Source organism: Phascolarctos cinereus, unplaced genomic scaffold (genome assembly GCF_003287225.1).
Source record: "Phascolarctos cinereus isolate Bilbo 61053 unplaced genomic scaffold, phaCin_HiC Scaffold_1;HRSCAF=81, whole genome shotgun sequence".
NCBI classification, from domain to species: domain Eukaryota; kingdom Metazoa; phylum Chordata; class Mammalia; order Diprotodontia; family Phascolarctidae; genus Phascolarctos; species Phascolarctos cinereus.
Genome location: NW_027555514.1, coordinates 88,938,452 through 88,958,089, shown reverse-complemented (window position 1 = coordinate 88,958,089; position 19,638 = coordinate 88,938,452). Strand labels below are relative to the sequence as shown.

Here is a 19,638-nt window from a genome sequence, read left to right as displayed (position 1 = left end):
GCCTTGCAACACCCCTGGTTGTTTCCTTCATGCCTTCATCCACAAGTCTAGAGCAAGTATGATTGCATGTCTTGGGTGGTCAGAAGGGAAAGACCAGGATAAAGAAAATTAATATGTTTAAACTCTTGTCCCTTGCCTGTTATTCTTTCCTCCTTCTCTGCTTAGGCAGCCAGGTGGCATAATAAATAGAGTGTTGATCTTAAAAGTTAAGAATGTTTGGGTTCAAATTATGTCTAAGATATTAGCTGTTTGGCCCTAGGTAAGCACTTAACCTCTCTTAGTCTCAGCTTCTTCATCTATAAAATGGGATAATAACAGCATCTACCTCTCAGGTATGTTTTGAGGATCAAGTGAAATAATGTATATAAAGTGCTTTGCAAACCTTAAAGAGCTATAGAAATGTGAAGAACTATCCCTATCATTATCATCATCATGATGCAAATTATCCTTGTCCAACTAAAAGGTTTAGATGAAGCTGAGCTCAAGTTTTGTAGAAGCCAGGAAAGTGCCAACAAAGGCTCCTTTGGTGTCCTTCATAGGATCCAGAAATGGGATAAACACTATATAGTGGGCAGTCAAGCACCTAATGCTTCTTAAGTTGCACTGATTGCTTCTTTCAATTGAATGTTTCTTTTCAAACTTGCTGAACCAAATCCCAAAGGGGGGAAAATTGCTTCTGGGGAAAACCAGCAGCTTGCTAAGATTCCATCAAGCAGGCGGCTTCATTTGGAAGTCACAAACTTCTGGCTCATTTCCTCTTTCAAACGTAGTAACTCATTCTAGCTAGCTAGTGCTTTTCATACAGTGGTTAGCCTGCTTTTGGAGGCATCTGTCTTAGCACTTGCTGTTGAGTGGTGGCCCATCATGAAGACTGCCTTGATTGCTATATCCATTCCAAAACAGCTTTTGGGATGGGACAAATAGCGCTGGGTAGTGAGACTAGTTGATCTAGGATTGATTCTTGAAGGCTCTGCCATTCGCTTGGACAATCACTGTCCTTACCTGAGCCTCAAGTTTCTCATCTATAAAATGATGGAGTTATTTATGTTAGCATGATAACTAGGGCAACATAGCAGAGCCATGAAGAAACATGTGGAGAGTCTGCCCTTTCGTTTCTAGCATACCAAAGTAGCAGACTAGCTAAGGCATAGAAGGAGACATAATGGTTACCACAGCCAAGTTGTCTGGAAAAAAATACCCTTTAGCTGTAGGTATAGTTAGTTTAGTAGTAAAAGAGATTCTGATCAAGCCTCTCAGCACAAAGAAGAGCCCTGCTGCACCTGTGGGAGTGATTCATTGCCTCATTTCCCATTACTGTTGTGTGTGCATCACCAGTATGTTGATCTTTTGGGATTGCCTCCAAGGGCAAGAATTGTGGTGTGGTCCATACATGTATGAATACATTCTCTGTATACGTGGATATACGATATTTATGCATATGTTAATAAGTACACACATATATGTATATGTATCTATGCCATCTGTCCTACTGAGGCAATGCTTATTATCTAACCTAGAATGAGGAGGGAGAAAGGGAGAGGGGTTGGAAGAGCAAGTCTGTGATTAAGCAATAAATCAATCAGCCAACATTTATTAAGCATCTCACTATGTGCCAGGTGCTAGAGATACAAATGCAAACCATGAAACAATCCCTGCTTTCCAGTATAGACATTAATTATAAATGCTACAAATACAAAGTCGTTAAATGATAATGGCGGATTTTGCCTTAGCTGTGAGTGTTGGAGGATAGCTGTTATGTGAGGATGGGTGCTGGTGTTTGAGAGAGCTCAAATATTACAAGTTGGACTAGTTCACCTCTGAAGCCTCATGAGTCTGTCATGTTCTATGTTTTAAGTTCTATCTAGGCCAGAGGAGCATTCAGCATTCCACTCATTGGATTTGCCATGATGCTAAATCCCTTGGTTTTGTATTGTTGTCCTTGGATGAATTTAAGTACCCCCTGGCATAGACTCAGAATAGAAACAAATATTTCTTGTGTTCTGTGCTGTTAGTTTATCTTGTTTTGTATTTTTATCAAAGCCTTCCACATTCCAGTTGTGTGACTCTTTTCCCCTCTACAACACTAATAGTCATCAGAGAACAAAGTGTGTAGTTGGGACAAACTATGCCATGAAAGAAAGACTTCAAAGATGGTACATAGCCAAGGAAAAATGAGCCAGCATCATGGGTGTTTGTTTGTTTGTTTGTTTTTGTTTTACTAAGCCCTGGAAAAGTAGCCATGGGAGGCGGAACATCCTGCCCTCTGTTCCTGTCTCTCCCTAGGTTCATGTTACCTATAACTGTGCTGTTCATTAACCATGAAAACTTATTAACAGAGGCAACTGTTGTTCTGGTTTGTCTGTCCATCGCTGGAGGGAGGGGCATGCTTCTCTTATGAGTCATGCTCTTGATCTGAATACATTTCTGGTTGTTGTAGGACTGGGTGACATGAATCACCCGGATAGAGACACCTTGTAGGGTGGAGTTTAGAGATAGGAACTCATTATCAAGTGAGGGGCAATTGTGTGGGTCCTAACTCGTTACTGAATGATGAGTCTGCAAATAGATACTTTTCAAGCATAAAAATAAATCAGTAAATATTCAGCACTACTATTTGCCAGGCACGGTGCTAAGCACTGGGAATGCAACACTCCCAAATCTGCTGACTGAAGTCTATTGACACCCATGTAGGTAGTCCCCAAAGAGGGTTATCTCATGAATTTAGGATAATAATAATAGCTAATAATAATGTTGTTGTTCAGTTGTTTCAGTCACGTCCAACTCTTTGTGACCCCGTTTGGGGTTTTCTTGGCAAAGAAGCTAGAGTGTTCTGCCATTTCCTTCTCCATATCATTCTACTGATGAGGAAACTGAAGCATAGATAATAGATAATATTAGTATTAGTGATATTAGCAATTAGTAATAGATAAAGTGCTGGGCTTGGAGTCAGGTAGACCTGAATTCAAATCCAGCCTCAGATATTTACTAGCTGTGTGACCTCGGGCAAGTCATTTAACCTTGGTTTGCCTCAGTTTCCTTAACTGTAAAATGGGGATAATAATCACATCTACCTCCCAGGGTTGTTGTGAAAAAAAATGAGATAATATTTGTAAAGTGCTTAGCACAGTGCCTGGCACATAGTAGGCACCATATAAATGTTATTTATCATTAGTATTGATGTTGTCGTTGATGGTGATGATCCAGTAAAAGGGACTGAGAAGCAGTCATTGAAGGAGGAGCCTGAGGAGAGGGCAGTGTCCGGAAGCCAAGGAGAAGAGAGACTCCAGAACGGGGGCTGGATGAATGGGCTGGGGGGGCCAAAAGCCAGATGGAGGTGAAGGACAAGTCACAGTGTGTCTTCTTGCTGAGGTGCAGCAGGCACAAGTGGGCCTCCGAGGTCCTTGTCACCCTGAGACCTTATGAATTTGTGGTGGCCCCATCAGTACTGGTGTGTGACTTCCTAGAGTAGCATTCAGCAGTCAGGAATCTGCAATCAGCCAGAGCTGAGCAGTGGCCAGCCATGAAGAGTATAAAGACAAAGGTCAAGGGACTCAAAGGGGGCAGATGATGACTGGTGGATCAGCTTTGGTCTGGGTTCAAGGCAGGAAAGCAAGGCCAGAGCAGAGAGGATGGACTGGCAGAATGGGTAGTGAGGGAGGGACCAGAGGTCAGAGAGTGGGTTGGAAAGAGACAGAAACAGATAGAATATTATGAGCAGAGAGGGAAATTTCAGAGTTCAAGATCCTAGAGGGGTCACAAGTGGGACTACCTCTCTAGGGCTGAGGTACAATGGAAAGGTAGGTCATGGAAATGGGGACAAGGAATATTGGACCTCTTCGAGGGCAAGAGCTCCTAAACCAACAATGCCTTGTACACTGTAGGCACAGTGTACATTAAAACATGATTTTTTAATTGAATTAGAGAAGCATGAACTCTGTGAATACTGAATTCCTCAGGAATGAGAACAGGTTCTCAAAGAGGTAACGTGACTGGCCCATATGTGGGGTGACTTACACAGCTGGCATCAGACAGAATCAGACCCAGGCATCCCCAACTCCAAGGCCAGATGTCTCTCCACTATGACATGTTGCCCTTCTACCAACTCTGGCACATCAATTCTCACAGGGATTTTTAAATGACATATTATTGCCCCCTAAATACAAATATTATATATTATATATAATATATAAGTATATCATATGCAATATATACAAATATTGTATATCATATACAATGTATACAAATATTATCTATCATATAAATATATATTATATGCAGTATATAAAAATATAGGTAGACATGTAGATATATAAATATCACATAGATTTGTGTGTATGTGTATATGTATACACATACATACTTCTATATGCATATATGTATATATATATATATATATATATATATATATATGTGTGTGTGTGTGTCTGATTTTATACATGCATATATATATATCAAGTATTCATTCCCAAGACTTGGTTCAGAGTCTAAAGGACCACTAAAACCATGTATTTATAGAAATCCCTTCACTGCTTGTGTATTGCTTCCCCATCAGAATCATTTATATAGCTATTATTTATATAGCTCTTACTGTGTGCCAGGCACTGTTCTAAGCACTTTATAATCATTTGATCCTCATAACAACCCTGTAAGGTAGGTACTATTATTCTCCCCATTTTACAGATGAGGAGACTGAAACAAACAGGTTAGGTGACTTGCCCAGGGTCACAGACCTAGTGGCTGAGGGCAGATTTGAACTCAGTTCTTCCTGACTCCAGGCCCAGTGCTCTATCTATTATGCAACCTGGCTGCCCTATAGTCTAGCTCATGAGTCAGAAATCACTATAAGGTTCTTGGGCTGATGTTTAGTGGACTATGGGCTGGATGCTGTCACCATGCACTTTCTTGATGTCACTTCTGAGAGGCAATTGATGTTTTCCCTTCTATCAGTCTTCGACATATAAGTTGGTATTGGTGTACTCTTCTCAAGAGCTGATGAAAAAACACCTTCCCCTTGTTTGTGAGAGCTGACATCTCCTTCCATCTCTCTAGAGGGGAGTAGGCACTTGGGCAACATCCTCCCCACCATCTCCCTCTAACTCCTGGTATGCCAGAGCTACAGGCTTCAAAATCTGGGCGTAAGATTTTAGAAGGCTCACCAACTTTTAGTGGATACTGGAGGCAGCTAAGTTGTACAGTAGGTACAGTGCTGGGCCTGGAGTAAGGAAGATCACTGTGTCACCTTGGGCAAGTAATTTACATTCTCTCAGATTCAATTTCTTCATTTATAAAATGAGGATGGTATTAGCATCTGCAGAGTTGTTGTGAGAATCAAATGAGATAATATTTGTAAAGTGCTTAGCGGTGCCTGGCACATGGTAGCTGTTTGATAAATATTTATTCCTTTCCCTTGCCCCTAGGCATTAAGACTTGCTAATTCTGTGTCATTCCCTCCAGTCTCTAGCGAGAGACTTGAAATTTTTCAATATTTTAAATGGACTATTCTTCCTTTATTTTCTTTAACTTTTGTAAGACTTAGTATCTACATTGCAGAAGTTAGCCTTAGAGTGTATACATATATATAGATAGATATATAGATATGATATGAAAATATATACTACATATCATATAGTATATATCCTGTATCATGTATTATAGTATATTTTGTGTGTTTGTGTGTGTGTGTGTATGTATATATTGTTTAAAGGAAGCAGCATAGTACTGTGGGAAGAACACTGGCTTTGATGTCAAAGGACCTGGATTAAAATCCTACCTCTTATATTTGCTTTTTCTTTGACCTCGGCAAGTCACTTAGCCTTTTTGGGACTGTTTTCTCATATATCAGATGAGGGGTTTGGACTATGTGATCTCCGAAGTCCCTTCCGTTTTTAGGTCTATGATCCTGGTTCTCAACGTTTCATGAGAGATTGTCTGTCTTGACTAGACTGTTGTTGTTTGTCTTTCTTCTGGAAGAGGACTGTGACATCAGGGAAGTGATGCCATGACATGCAAGTAAACTGGATCTAAGTGAGGGAGGACTGTGCAAAGTCACCAGCCCCACTTTCTCCTCTGGAGTCATCTGGGTCCAGAGGTGAGACATAGATCAGGATGACTGGAGATAGCCTTGGATGCAATGGAAGACCTTGGTCTTTTTAAGCTAAGGTCTTTAACAGATCTCAGTTTGACTGAGGCAATGGCCATTCATTGATGACTAGGTAAGAAATGAGGCAAAGAGTGGCCTCTTCACTTAGTCAAAAAAAAATCAGTCTGGGAGGGGAAGACCCTCAGGGTTTCTGGCCAAAACAGAAATAATTGCTATTTACATTCACTCTCAGTCAATCAGGGTCCAAACATGATCAACTGGGACTTGGCCTGGGACCTATTGTTGGCCAGTCAATGAAAGTCAGAGTGATTTGAGTTTAAGGTGTGGTCCTTAAGAAAAAAAAGTTTCAATCATCAAAATATACATTCCTTTGGGCAGAGCACTCACAGGCAGGTGAGGGTATGATACCCTATGTGGATAGAGGAAAGGCAAAGAAACAAAGAAAGTAAGAAAGAAAGAAAGAAAAGCAGGAAGGAAGAGCTATGTTGCTCAACTGGCCAGTTTCAGTTGGGTCACCAGTGGGGCAGCTCCTATTTCTCCTCATAGACATTGTTGTTTGTCCCTTGTTCTTGAAGAAGACCATGGCATCAGGGAAGTGATGCGGTGACATGTAAGTAAATTGGATTTAAGTGAGGGAGGGCTGGGCAAAGTCACCAGTCTCACTTTCTCCTCTGGAGCCATTTGGGTCCAGGGGCAAGATATAGATCAGGACAACTGGAGAGGGCCCTTGATTAGATTGTAGATCTTGAGTATGATTATATTTCTTTTGTATCTTCTGTGATGCCTGACCTTGGCCGAAGTATACAATAGGTTCTTAATACATACCTTTTGATTATTTTTGTTTTTCCTTTTCATAATTACTCCTTATATTAAACTCATAGCATGAATTCACTTTGCCTACTTTTCCAGATTCCTCCATGATCTATTACTGAATAATACCTTTTCCATACTAACTGAGCCATTATAGTGATGCCCTAGATATGTATAATTTATATAGACAGATAATATGGTTTAGTGAAAAGGGCACTCGATCTGAAGTCAGGAGATACCTAGGTTTCAATTTCCTTTCTGATACTTATTATGATACTAATGTGACCTTGAACAAGTAGTTAATTCCTCTGAGACTCAAATGGAAAGAATCGCACCTGTAGCCATCTACTTCACAGAGTTGTGAAAATCAAATGAGATAATGTATATACAAAATGCTATTTAGATGTATGAGATCATAGTTTTCCCTATCATTTTCAGATACTTTATTTAATTTGATTCTCATATTAATAATAACTTCCATGAGCTAGGGAGGGCAGATGTTTTTATTCCCATTTCACAGATGAGGAAACTGAGGTGCAGAGAAAAGTTTATTGTCTCACTCGAATGACTAAAAAGCAGAGTAGTAGGGTTCAGACATCTTGACTTTCAATCAAATGTTTTTTCCATTATACCACACTGCCTCATTCCCTCTTCTAAAATCTGTGAACCATAATCTCTCCTCTTTTCTGTCTCATCCTTCTCTTAAGATATAATAGCAAAAAGCTCTATATCACTTAGGATTCAGCCTGAATAAAATTCCAGGCAATCACTGACATTTCAAATTCAGCATGCTGCCACCACCTGAGTAGATTTCTCCCATTATACTCAACAAGCCAACCATGTAATTGATCAGTAGCATCAGTAGCGTATCCTCCTCCGGAGGATTGTATGAGTGTCATCACGCTCTTGGAGTGGTGCAACACTTCCTAGATTTTTCTTTAAATGTCTGAAGAAGGGAAAAAATCATGACAGTTGAACAGAAAAATGATATTCTAATTAAAATCTGAAATTGCTTTTGGCCATTATCTTTTACATCTGGTACTAATGTGTCTGTCTCTCAGTTTTGAGAGAGAATATTTTAAATAAACGCCTGGGTAAAAGTCTATTCTATATTCCTCAGGAATAAGGAGAATATATCTGTCAAATACCTTTTTGACAGATAGTAAGACTGAGCGAGTGTTGAACTAGGGATTAGTAACTTAAATAATCTCTCTTTCAAATGAACAACTCTGGCTCCATGAGCAAATTTAAGTGTAGGAAAAGGTGAAATTTAAATTCCTCTTCATACCTGAGTACCTTCATGCTAGATTGTGAAATAGGCTCATTGTATCTTTGGGGCCTTATCAGCTCTCTCTTGGTGTTTTCTTTTCCCTTTTCATTGCATGGGCTTGTCACCATGAGTTATTATAGTGTCTGCTGCTATAGTTATTCAGTCAGATTTAGAGCTGGAAGGAATCTCAGAGGCTGCTGAGTCCAATCTCCTCATGAAGAAACTGAGACACAGAGAGTCTTGTAGTCACAGAGCTGTTGAGCATCTGAGATAGGATTTGAGTTTAGTTAGGTCTTCCTGACTGCAAGCCCAATGCACCATCCATTGTGTCACTAGCTGCCTGTATTGTGCTCCATCATTAATTTGGATTATCCTCCATTCTCCTCTAATTAAATTTAGCTGTCCTTACAATACATTTGTTTAGTCATCAGATTCTAATTTATAATTCTACAGCCACCAATTCAAATCCTGTCCTCTTTCATAGATATCTCAGCCTAACCCAACCTGAAAAAAGTCTCTACCTTCCCTGAACATCTATAGTAATTGTTTTGACCACTCATTTGGCTCCTAATTATGTGCATTAATAATCAATTGTGTGCTTAATTGGGAGATCTGTTATAGTGTGACCTTGTGCTATTGCTTAAATGTTATTATAGTATGGGAGGGGTGCTGTAAGGCCGTACCGGTGACCAGAACGTGTAGAAAGTGAGAGTCACTAGATCCTCTCTCCTTATGGGGAGCACCATTCTTTCTCAGCCCTTCCTTTTTTCTTGACTTTCTTTCTAGTCATTCCCTCAGCTCTACCTTTCTGGAGAAAGATTAAAGTTTCCTTTCAAACTTCCCCAGGAAAACACTGGGGAGAGGAAAATGACTGAGGGACCACTCTTCATACCATTCACAGTTTATCATGGCCCTCCCCCACCCAAACAAACAATGACAACAACAGAAACTTACTGACTCACTGCTTAGAAAGATCTGGCTCCATGCTTTTTCTCTCTGCTCTTAAAATTTACCAAAAAAAAAATATATTTTGTTTAGCTTGATCCTGAAGTCAGGAAAATTGTCTTGGTGAGGATGTCTCTGTCTCTGTCTCTTCATGTCTATGTCTATGATTTCTGTCTCTAATCTATTTCTCTTTATCTTCACATTCTTATCTTTAAACTCTTCACATACCCTGCCCTACCTTTACTTTATAATTGTACATAATTTATAATTCATATAATGCATATAATTCAGTAATGCAATGGTTAACCATGTATACTTTAGGGGAAAAAAACCAGCTTTAAATTTGTCAGTCAACAAGCATTTATTAAGTGCCTACTGTGTGCCAGGCACTGTACTAAGCACTGGGAATACAATGAAAGGCAAAAAAAAAATTGTCCCTGCTCTCAGGTAGCTCATAGTCTAATGGCAACAAAAAGGTAAAAACAGAAGGGAAACAGAAGACAGGTTCTTAAGAAACATCACTTTAGGGAGCAGGCTCCGCTATTCCAGGAATAGGGAATAGGAATAGGAAGAAGGATCTCAGGAGTTTCAGCAAATCCGATGTCTACTCTGCAACTCTGTTGCATGACCTGTCCATAGGGACCCTGTCCTGTAGCATGGCAAGGCTGGTTATCTCCCTCCCCGGTTTCTCAGGGTGCTCCCTTCAGGCCTTAGTGAAATTGTCCTCTCTTCGGGGCAGCTTCACTTGCCTTTGTGGAGTCTGCACTCGCTCTTGTGCTGGTGGTGCATCCTCTAGTGGCTTCAGCTGCTCTTATCCCTTAGGATAGAGGGGCCTGATTTGTCAGTCTGGCCATGTCAGTCCAAGTTAAGACTAATTTTTTGAATGGCGGAGTTGAACGCTGTGTGAATTTACATTCCAACTGGTATTCGTGAATCCTTGGAATATATCCTCTAGCATTCATATATCCTTGAAAACCCCAAAGATTACTACAGAGTGTTACATAAATTAATATACCTGTTATTTCCTTACAAATATATATATATATTTCCCCATATATACATTTCCTCCTATATATGTATACATATACATATATGTATACATATATGTATATACATACATATATACATGAATATTTTTGCAGGAAAGTGGGGGAGATCTTTAACAGATAAGTCAAATAAGTGGTTCTCTTACAGATGGCATGAGACGTTGACCTTTAAGAGACAATGTGAAGTAGTGGATAGACTATTGGCTTTGGAACTAGGAAGACTTGGGTTCAACTCCTGTCTCCCATATTTAGCAGTTGTGTGATCCTGAGCAAGATGTTTAACCTCCTTGAGCCCAAGTTCCCTAATATTTGAAATAAGGGGATTGGACTAGATGACTCATATGGTCTGTTTCAGAGTTAAATTTGTAATCCTACCATTAAAGACTGGTGCTATTTTTGGCAATTTCAGACATTGTGGCAAGTGGATATGCTTTTGCTGCCTCTTAAATTTCACTCATGAAACCAGTTGACCAATAAGACAAATGGCACTGTACAATATAGTGAGATGGGCAGGAAATCTGTCAGATGTGTTTCCTGCCCAGCAGGGTACCTCACTGGCAAGCTACCAAGACTGTCACCCCATTCTTACTTTAGATCCTGATAATTTGTAGAAGGTGACAGTTGAAGCAGGTCTGAGATGAAGCTGCAGGTAAGAGGGAAAAAGTTTACTTAGCAGATGAATAGTAAACAACATGGAGGTGAGGTATATAAGAATGGTGGCCAGAGAGCAGTGTTTAACCTACTTAGCAGAAGATAGAATCATAAATCCTACTTGAAAGGGGCCTTAGAGGTCATCTAGGCTAAGAGCTACCTGAAATATGAACCCCCTCTACAACATTTTTCAAGCATTTTTCTATAAAATGAATATGCTAATTACAGGCAAGTCTTTGCCTTTTATTAAAATGTTTCCCCCAAAGACCTCTATTCCTCAATACTTTGTCAACAATGAGTTTGAGTTATTGTATGCAATTGCAAGTTAAGAATGTAAGATTTCCTTGAGAAATCTGTGCTTCTTCCTGTTTGGTTCAAATTTGTGAGGTTTTGCCATATGTTCATAATTTTTCCATATTTTCAGCTCACAGAGAGGACAAAGATGCCTGTAGCTTGACTGACCAAATTCTGTTCTTTGGAGTGCTATTATGAAGTAAATGGAAACAGTCTGTTACTTCCCAGACTATGAGCTACCAGTTTCCAACTATTGCGTTTTTGATTGTCATCCATCTTAAGTGAAGATGAGTCAGTCAGGACATTGGTGTAGAGGAAAGTACTAGCTGGTTTTTAACAGATTATTTTTCTTCCTAAATCTGTGTTAAATGGCTTGGCAGGGGAAAAAATCATTTGTGCAGCAGGATTTGATTTTAATCATACCAGATTGACTCTGGGCCATTTCATCTCTGCCTTGGTATTTAGCCAGTGAAAGGAGACAATTACTACCCAAGAGGCCGAGTCTTCTATCATGTTGACATGATCACAATTTCTAAACAGGAAATGAATAAGCAAAATGAACACAGCTGGCCTCTTGCTCCATGATGATCTCCATAAGTGCACTGTTTCCCAGGTAGTTTTAGGCATCATGGAGAGATGCCCAATCGAGGAACTTCTGCTGAAGTCCTTAATATGCTCAGTATTCAGACACCATAGAAGTGGCAGGGTATAACTTTGGTTTCAAAACATTGTCATCTGTGAGCCTGGCATCCCCTAGAGACATCCTGGACACTGTGGGTGAGTAAATATTCTATAATCATTGACAAAAATAGAATAGATGGGTGAGACCTTATGGGAAAAATATTCATTTGATTATAAAAATACCTTGCATCTGTACAGTGCATTCTTTTTATTTTATTTTTTTTCTTTGGCATAAAGCTTTTCAATGCAGCTTCATGTATTTTGACTGTTCTGAAACAGCCTATAAGGGAGATAAGGTTTGACTTGTAAGGCTAGTGAGTGGAAGTTGGTTACAGGGAAGGTTTTGCCTAATAGCTATAATAATGAAAGCTAGCATTTATGTAATACTTTAAGGTTTGCAAAATGCTTTACAAATATCATCTCACTTTATCCTCAAAACAACCCTGGGAGATAGGTGTTATTATTATCCCCACTTTACAGATGAGTAAACTGAGGCTGACAATAGTTAAGGACTTGTCCAGCATCAAATAGCTAGTAAGTATCTGAAATGGGAGTTGAGCTCAGGTTTTTATGACTTCAGGTCTAACCCTATCTATTTTTCCACTTGGCTGGCTCATTATAAGAAAAAATTTATGAATAATTAAAGTTGTCCAAAATGGGATGAACTATACTATGAAGTCATATGTTCCCTACCACTAGAGATCAAACAGAGGCTACATAAATACATGTAAAAGTGTTGTAAAGTGGTGATATCAAACTCCCATAGAAACTGGGGCCGCTCATCTATATATAAGGATACCTGAGGGCCCAGTACTGACTTGGTTTTAAAGGAAATGTTATCTATGTCTGTATCTTTATTTATTTTGTTAAATCTTTCCCAGTTACATTTTAATCTGGTTTACATGTTTGACACTTCTGTAGAGGTCCTGCTTCAGGTAAGGGTTAGACTGAGATTCTGTGATTCTAAGTAGGATTATGAGCAATAGAGGTGGAAGGGACCTCAAAGATCATCTAGTTAAACTCTCTTATTTTACAGATAAGGAAACTGAGGCCCAACAAGATTCAGAGACTTGCTCAAGGTTAGAGAGAAAGGGCTATATCTGGAATAGGAGCCCAGTTTCTTCAACTCTAAACCAGGTTTTCTTTCTACTATGTAATGCTATTTCCCTAAGTATTTTACTACTTGTTAGTTAGCAAGAAGACTAAGACACAGAATGGGTAAGTGCCTTATCTGAGGCCACATGATGAGTTAGTGGTAGAGGTGGGATGAGAACCTAGCTTCCCTGGTTTTTAGTTCCCTGCACCATAGTGAAGGCAGACAAAGGCAAGAAGAAAAAAGGCAGGCAGGAACACTCTATTGTATGTGGTTCATTGGAAAGATCACTGACTTTGGAGTCAGAGAACCTGGATTCAAATCCTCCCCATGTTAACTTACTACTTGTGTGATCTTGGGCAAGTTAGCTCACCTCTATGAGCCCTAGTGTCCTCATCTGCAAAATGACCTGGTTGGATCACATGGCTTCCAAGGTGCCTTCCAGTCCTAAATCTATGTTCCTTTTACCAATACATTCCAAACATCAGCAGTGGGTCATGGGAAGGAGGACTGGATTTGGAATCAAGAGACTTGGATTTGAATCCTGGATCTAACACTTAACTAGCTATGTGACGGGTAAATGGCTCCATATCTTCGAAGTACATTTTCCCCTTCTATAAAATGGGCCCCTAATGCTTGTACTCCCTACCTCAGAGGGATGTTGGGAGGCTCGTAGAGCTGGAGCTGGGGGGAGACACCGGAGAATGTCAAGCCTGCCCCCCCATTTTACAGATGAGAGAAATGAAGCTCAAGATTGTGACTTGCTTAGGGTCAGTCGGCTAGTAAGTGCCTGGATATGAACTCAGGTCTTCTGGACTCCAAGTCCAGCACTTTAATTATACCATACTGCCTTTCATAGCACTTTGTAAACCTTAAAGTACAATATAGACATTTTCTCATCTATAAATAAGGAATTTGGACTAGGTGGCCTGTAGGGTCCTTTTTAGAGCTAAACTCTATGACAAATCTAAGTTATTTGAGTATTTCTTTGGAGCTTCATAATCCATGGTCTAAATCATGAATATCCCTGATAAGTCATTCTCCAGTCTTTGCTTAAACAGCTCACATATGTGTGGTCTATGACAATTCAGCGTTAACCATAATTCCTGATTCCCCAACCATGACAGGTGGCTGAGGGATTTCTGGAGCATTCAAAGAAGATCCTCCATCTTAAGAGGAAGTCTAATAATTATCTATAGTGCTTTGTGTTTTACAAAGTACTTTCACATAATAGTTATAACCACACCCTCTGGGAGGGAGACAGAGTAAGTGTTCTTATCCTTATCTGAAATGAGGAACCTGATAATTTAAATGACTTGCCCAGTGGAGGCAGAACACATTTCTTAGAAACAGATAATTTATTTGTGGTGTAGTTGATGGAGGTCTAGAGTCAGAAAGACAAGTTCAAAGCCTGATTCTGACACTTCTTAGCAGTATGACAAGGCAAATCACAATCTCTCTGAATCTCAGTTTTCTTCTCCATTAAATGGGTATGATAATAATTTTGCTACTCACAGAATTGTTGTGAAGCTCAGATGAGAAAATGTTCAGAAGACACTCTGAAGACTTTAATCAGCTGCATCGGTATTCACCATTATCTTTATCATCTTGTCTCTGGTTCAAATTAATTTGTCCGCAGTGGGCTCCTGAGGCTCTCTGCTCCAGGATGTATATGTGACAGTGACTATTCACCGTGACGTTATGCAGAATAAGATGCCATTGCATTATATTGTGATGTGTGGTGAACTGTTCAAAATCTGACTGGAAGTGATGCTTAGAGAAGACCACCTGTGCTCAGCACCTCTCAGCCCTACTAACAAAAAAAGGAATAGTGACAGACTAGGGATTATTATTCACATTGAACAGATAAGAGAACTGAGTCTCACAGAGGGTTAATAACTTGGCAAGGGTCACATAGCTAGTTAATGCCAGAGTTCAGTCTATTTCTACTCAGAATTTTAGGCTTAAAGATATCTATGAAGATTAAAAACTGGTCCCCATTGGGCAGCATTTTAAATTTTGCAGTATGTTGTCTTTTCTTCCACTTAAGTTTGATTTTCATGGAAATCTGTGTCTAAGGTATCAGTTTGAATAATAGAATTGTGGAATCCTAGATTTAGGAGGGGCCTCAAAAGTTATTTGGTCCAATCCATACCCAAATCACTAATCTTCTATGCAACTTTCCTGACAAATCATTCTCTAGCCTCTGCTAAAACAACTCTAATGACAGTGAACCCCCTAATCTCTAAAGTAGCCCTTTCTATTGTTCATTCATGTAAGATTAAGACACTATTTTTAGGTGCCAGGGATACAAAGGCAAAAATAATAAATAATCTCTGTTATCTAAGAGCTTATTTTCTACTGGGGGATCCAACATGTAGAAAGATAAGCAAGCAAAGAATAATTTGAGGAGTCTTATCTGATAAGGAGACTAGGAAAGGCTTGGGTAGGAGGTAATACCTGATCTGAGCCTTAAAAAAAGCTAAGGATTCTAAGACGTGAAAATCAAGTGGGAAACCAGATGTGCCTACTAGAGACCATGCTCCCTTGAACATAAAAGCCCTGCTCTTCTGTATTGGGGATCCACCTGTTTTGGGATAGAGAACCAGGGGTATATTGGAGCCGGCTCTAACTGGCTCATGAGAGCAGATGGTCAAATTGTTATTATGAGCTTTTATTGCTCAGCTTTCAGTAAAAACTGCGAATCAAGACTTGATTTATCACCTTGTTGATTGTCTAGGCTTAGGAAAGTGATGGAGAAAATGATAATAATGCCATGAGTACACTTCTTCCTGGAGAGTTCACTGTTAAATATTTATCAGCACATCCTAGGAAGGAACCCTGGTAGGCACCAGCTCAGAGGACTAGAGAGAGCCTAAGTCCTTTGAGGGGCTCAGACAACAAGGCGTGCTGGATAGTCTCACTGACTGGATAGTCAATTTTCTTGCTTTTGCCTGGCCTCCAGATCATCTCATTTTGGGCCTTGCTTCTAACTTAGGTTTGCTTAGTTGTGCTTATCTCCTGCCCCTCTAGAGATCTACTTGTATCCTTATCTCTCAGTGACTGTGGTGCCTAGGCACACCTGTGTAAAATGCTCTTTGATCTAGCTGTCTTTGTCTTCTCCTCACATATCCCCTTCTTCATGGCCATGGGTGTTCCAAATTTAGCAGAGGTTAAAGGGATGCAGACTGTAGCTATGATTTCATAGATGTATAGAACTCCTGGATGAGAGAACTCCATTAACCAAAGCAGATTCCTAATTTCCCCTGCTAGTGGTAGTCGTACAATGTTGTCTAGAGCATTGAAAGATTAAGTAATTTGCCCAGGGTCACACAGCCAGTACATGTCAGAGATGAAATTGAAACTAGGTCTTTCTGTTTCTGAGGCCAGTTCTCTCTTCACTATTCCAATCTGCTTCTCATGAGTCAAAACATGCAGAATAAAGTCCTATTGTTTTCAGGATACATGAATCAGCATGCTGCTTCTGTGGAAGTTTTACATCTTTTAAAATAGCCATGGTAGATTGAGACTGAGTGGAGAGAAGGGAGCCAGATGCAAGAGAGCCTGCACAGGTGGATTCAATCATATTTGGCAACTGATTCAGTATAGAGGGTATGGGAGAGGAAAGAATAAGGGATGACTCCTAGGTTAAGAGCCTGAGTGAATGAAAGGATGGTAGTGTCCTAGACACAAATAGAGATTTTGGGAAGAGGGGAGGACTTGGAGGGGAAAATAATGTTCCTTTTTTCAGAAATGTTGAGTTTGGACACTGATGGGATAGCTCTAATTCTTTGTGTTAAGCAGATCTGTAATTCTAATGGAAGATCTGCTCTCTAGAATCTCTAGAGTTGAGAAGGGGATGGGTAGAGAAGAAGAGAGCTCTGAGTGTTTGCTACAGAAGATAGTAAGTCACTTGGGATTTGGAAATAAGTATGGTGGGAAATAGTGTTAGAAGAGGGAATTGTGCTAGTTAGGAGGGATCAGACAGTGTCTTTACAGCTGAATGTGAATTTGTGAGATAAATAGTATTTTATGTGTAGCACAAGTTCGAGACTTTCTCCTAACTCCAACTTGCCCTGGCAGGCAGGTCCCCCCTTCTCTGCCTATACCCCCCAGCATGGTTTCTATATCTCATCTCAGGTTTCTAAGGGTAGTCCTCAAGGGATGGGTTTCTAATGCTAAGTGATTCTTGAGCCCCTCTACTGGTGTGCTTCTCCTCATGTTTATCATTTGATATCAATTAGTCAAACATATTTAATTAGCTTTTAGAAAGGGAGTATTTACTAAGGTAGGATAACAAGAAGAATGGTGATTAAGTGGCGATTTGATTAATTGAGGCACAGCCTCCTGGACAAAGAGAATGAGGACACAGTTCCAGTGCAAAGCCAGAAGCATTTATTGGGCCAGCACAGCACAGGTGCTCAAGGAGAACAGCACCCCCTAGTCTACTGAGCTAAAAACTGGGGGCATAGAGAGTGGTTTATGTAGTTTTATAACAAAGGGGCAGGAGAATGGGAGGAATGCAGAGTACCTAGAACCAGGATGTTTGTGCAAGCTCTGTTCATTTGGGGCTGGTATGAACCAGTTTGAGCCAGCCCTATGGTTGCTGGCACAGCAGAGGTGTTCTGGGCTCACCCAGTAGACCCCACAAAGGATCACTGGTATGTCACACTTGAGCAGCACTCATTCTGCTTCCTGATTGGCTGATTTTGATTCCCAGGTTATTTCAGCCTCTCTTGGATAATATGAGAGCTCAGAGTGATTAGTAAACTCATTATTTATTCCATTTCTACAATGGATACGGTTCTGGTTGATTGAATCAAGAAATGTTCTCACCTGACATACTGCCCTTTAAGTGGGGTAGGGCAGTCAGTGGATGCTTACCTTTACAATATGGAAATTACAATATGGAAAAATATTGGAAAATTATGTAAGATTTTATCAATTAAAAAACTTAAGAGGAGCAATGTGGCAAAAAGGAGTAGACTCCAGAGTAAGGAAGGACCTAGGTTCAAGTTCAGTCTCCATGCATACTGGCTGGGGATCCCCGTGCCCCAGGCGACTTTGCAAAGCTTTAAGTTGCTGATAGGCATTGCTGGAGGGAATTCTCTGGAAGCTTCCTAGACCAGTGATATCACAGTCCTGGTCAAAGAAAAAAATTCCACCATGCCAGAGATATTCACATTTCTTTAGTCCTTTTCCCCATATCTATATAAACTGACTCTGGTGGAGGAAATAAAAGGAAAGAGCCTTGAAGACCCTTTTGAATTGAATGTTGTCAGCCTCCTCCTGGACAGTCTCTTTTAGAGGCGTTTACAGCTCTAGTTTCAGTGTTTTTTGTATGCACTAGGCAGACTTTCTCTACTTTTCTGGTGGTTGTTTGCTACTGACTCTGAGAGCTGTCTGTTCTGGTTTGTTTCTTGTGAGTGGCCTGTCCTGGGCATGGCTGTATACTGAGAGTGGCGTAATAAAGGCTAGCTCCCCTGAGCAGTGTAAACTATTACCTCAATAAAGAAAACATCCTATGTCCATGCTGCAACATTCTGCTGTATCCTTTATCAGTCCTGTGGGAAGCTTCAAAGACACTTAAATTACATAAGATTTCAGCAAGTAATTTAAGATGCGGCAGAAATTACTCTTTTTTTTTTTTTAAGGGAGGGGGAGAGAAGGTATCTTCTGGGTCACAGACAGGTGGTAGGTTTTTTGTGTATAATTGCCCACTTTGTAATAGGGTTATAAGCATCAAATGAGAGGTTATGTAAAGCACTACATATATGTATGTCTATATACACATATAGGCACATATGCATGTATGCACACATAATATAACTATATATGTTTATATATTAGATGGGGTGTGTGTGTGTGTGTGTGTATATGTGTGTGTGTGTGTGTGTGTGTGTGTGTGTGTGTGTGCGCACATGCATGGAGTCTTATTCAGGAAGGACCCCTGGTAGCTTAGCTCTAAAAATAGAATAAAATGAGACACTCATAATCTATCTAACAGTGAACAAAAAATAAAAGGAGGTTTACTTAACCATAGCATGGGAAAGAAGTTCAGAGCAATAAGGGCATTTTTGTCCAGGATTAAGTATTAATTAACTTGAACAAGTTCATACTGCTTGTCTATAGTCTATACCCCATAGGTAGGGGGCTCCAGTCATTCATGTCCTGGTTGCTGTGTACTCAGATAGCCAGGAATTTAGGTCAGTCTCCCAAGCTAATTAAATCTCAACAATTTTACTGCCTTTCAAAGGAAAAATGAGTCTGACTTGCTGATCTGTGGGTGGGGGTGGTATTAAGATATTGTTCCTACCGCTGTGTGTGTATATGTATACATACCCACACGCATCCATACTTACATATCCATATATAATGCATTTCTGAACTCATTGTTTATTATCTTATAAACCTGTTTGGAAGACAAGCAAAAGCAGCATTTGCTATCATGTATTGCATATAGCAGAAGAGAGCAGACTAAAGGCTAGTGAAGCCTTACTTGCTTGATCTCCAAGCCAAATGCCGTTGTCATACTGCTGTTATTGTAGCTTAAAGGGATTGGTAGAGTTAGAAGGGACCTCAGAGGTCATTTAATATGACCTAAGCAAGAAACCTATCATCATCATCATCATCATCATCATCATCATCGTCTTAGCTAGCATTTATAGAGTATTTATTATGTTCCAGGCACCATGCTAACTAATTTACAAATGACTTGCCCAGGGACGCACAGCTAGTAAGTGTCAGT

At 40.0% G+C, this 19,638-nt stretch overlaps 1 pseudogene; it reads right to left on the bottom strand.

Moving 5' to 3' along the window:
- The window catches only part of LOC110223894 (TCF3 fusion partner-like), a 33,511-nt pseudogene extending 14,089 nt beyond the window's left edge, over window positions 1-19,422 (bottom strand).
- Between the last annotated feature and the right edge of the window lie 216 nt (window positions 19,423-19,638).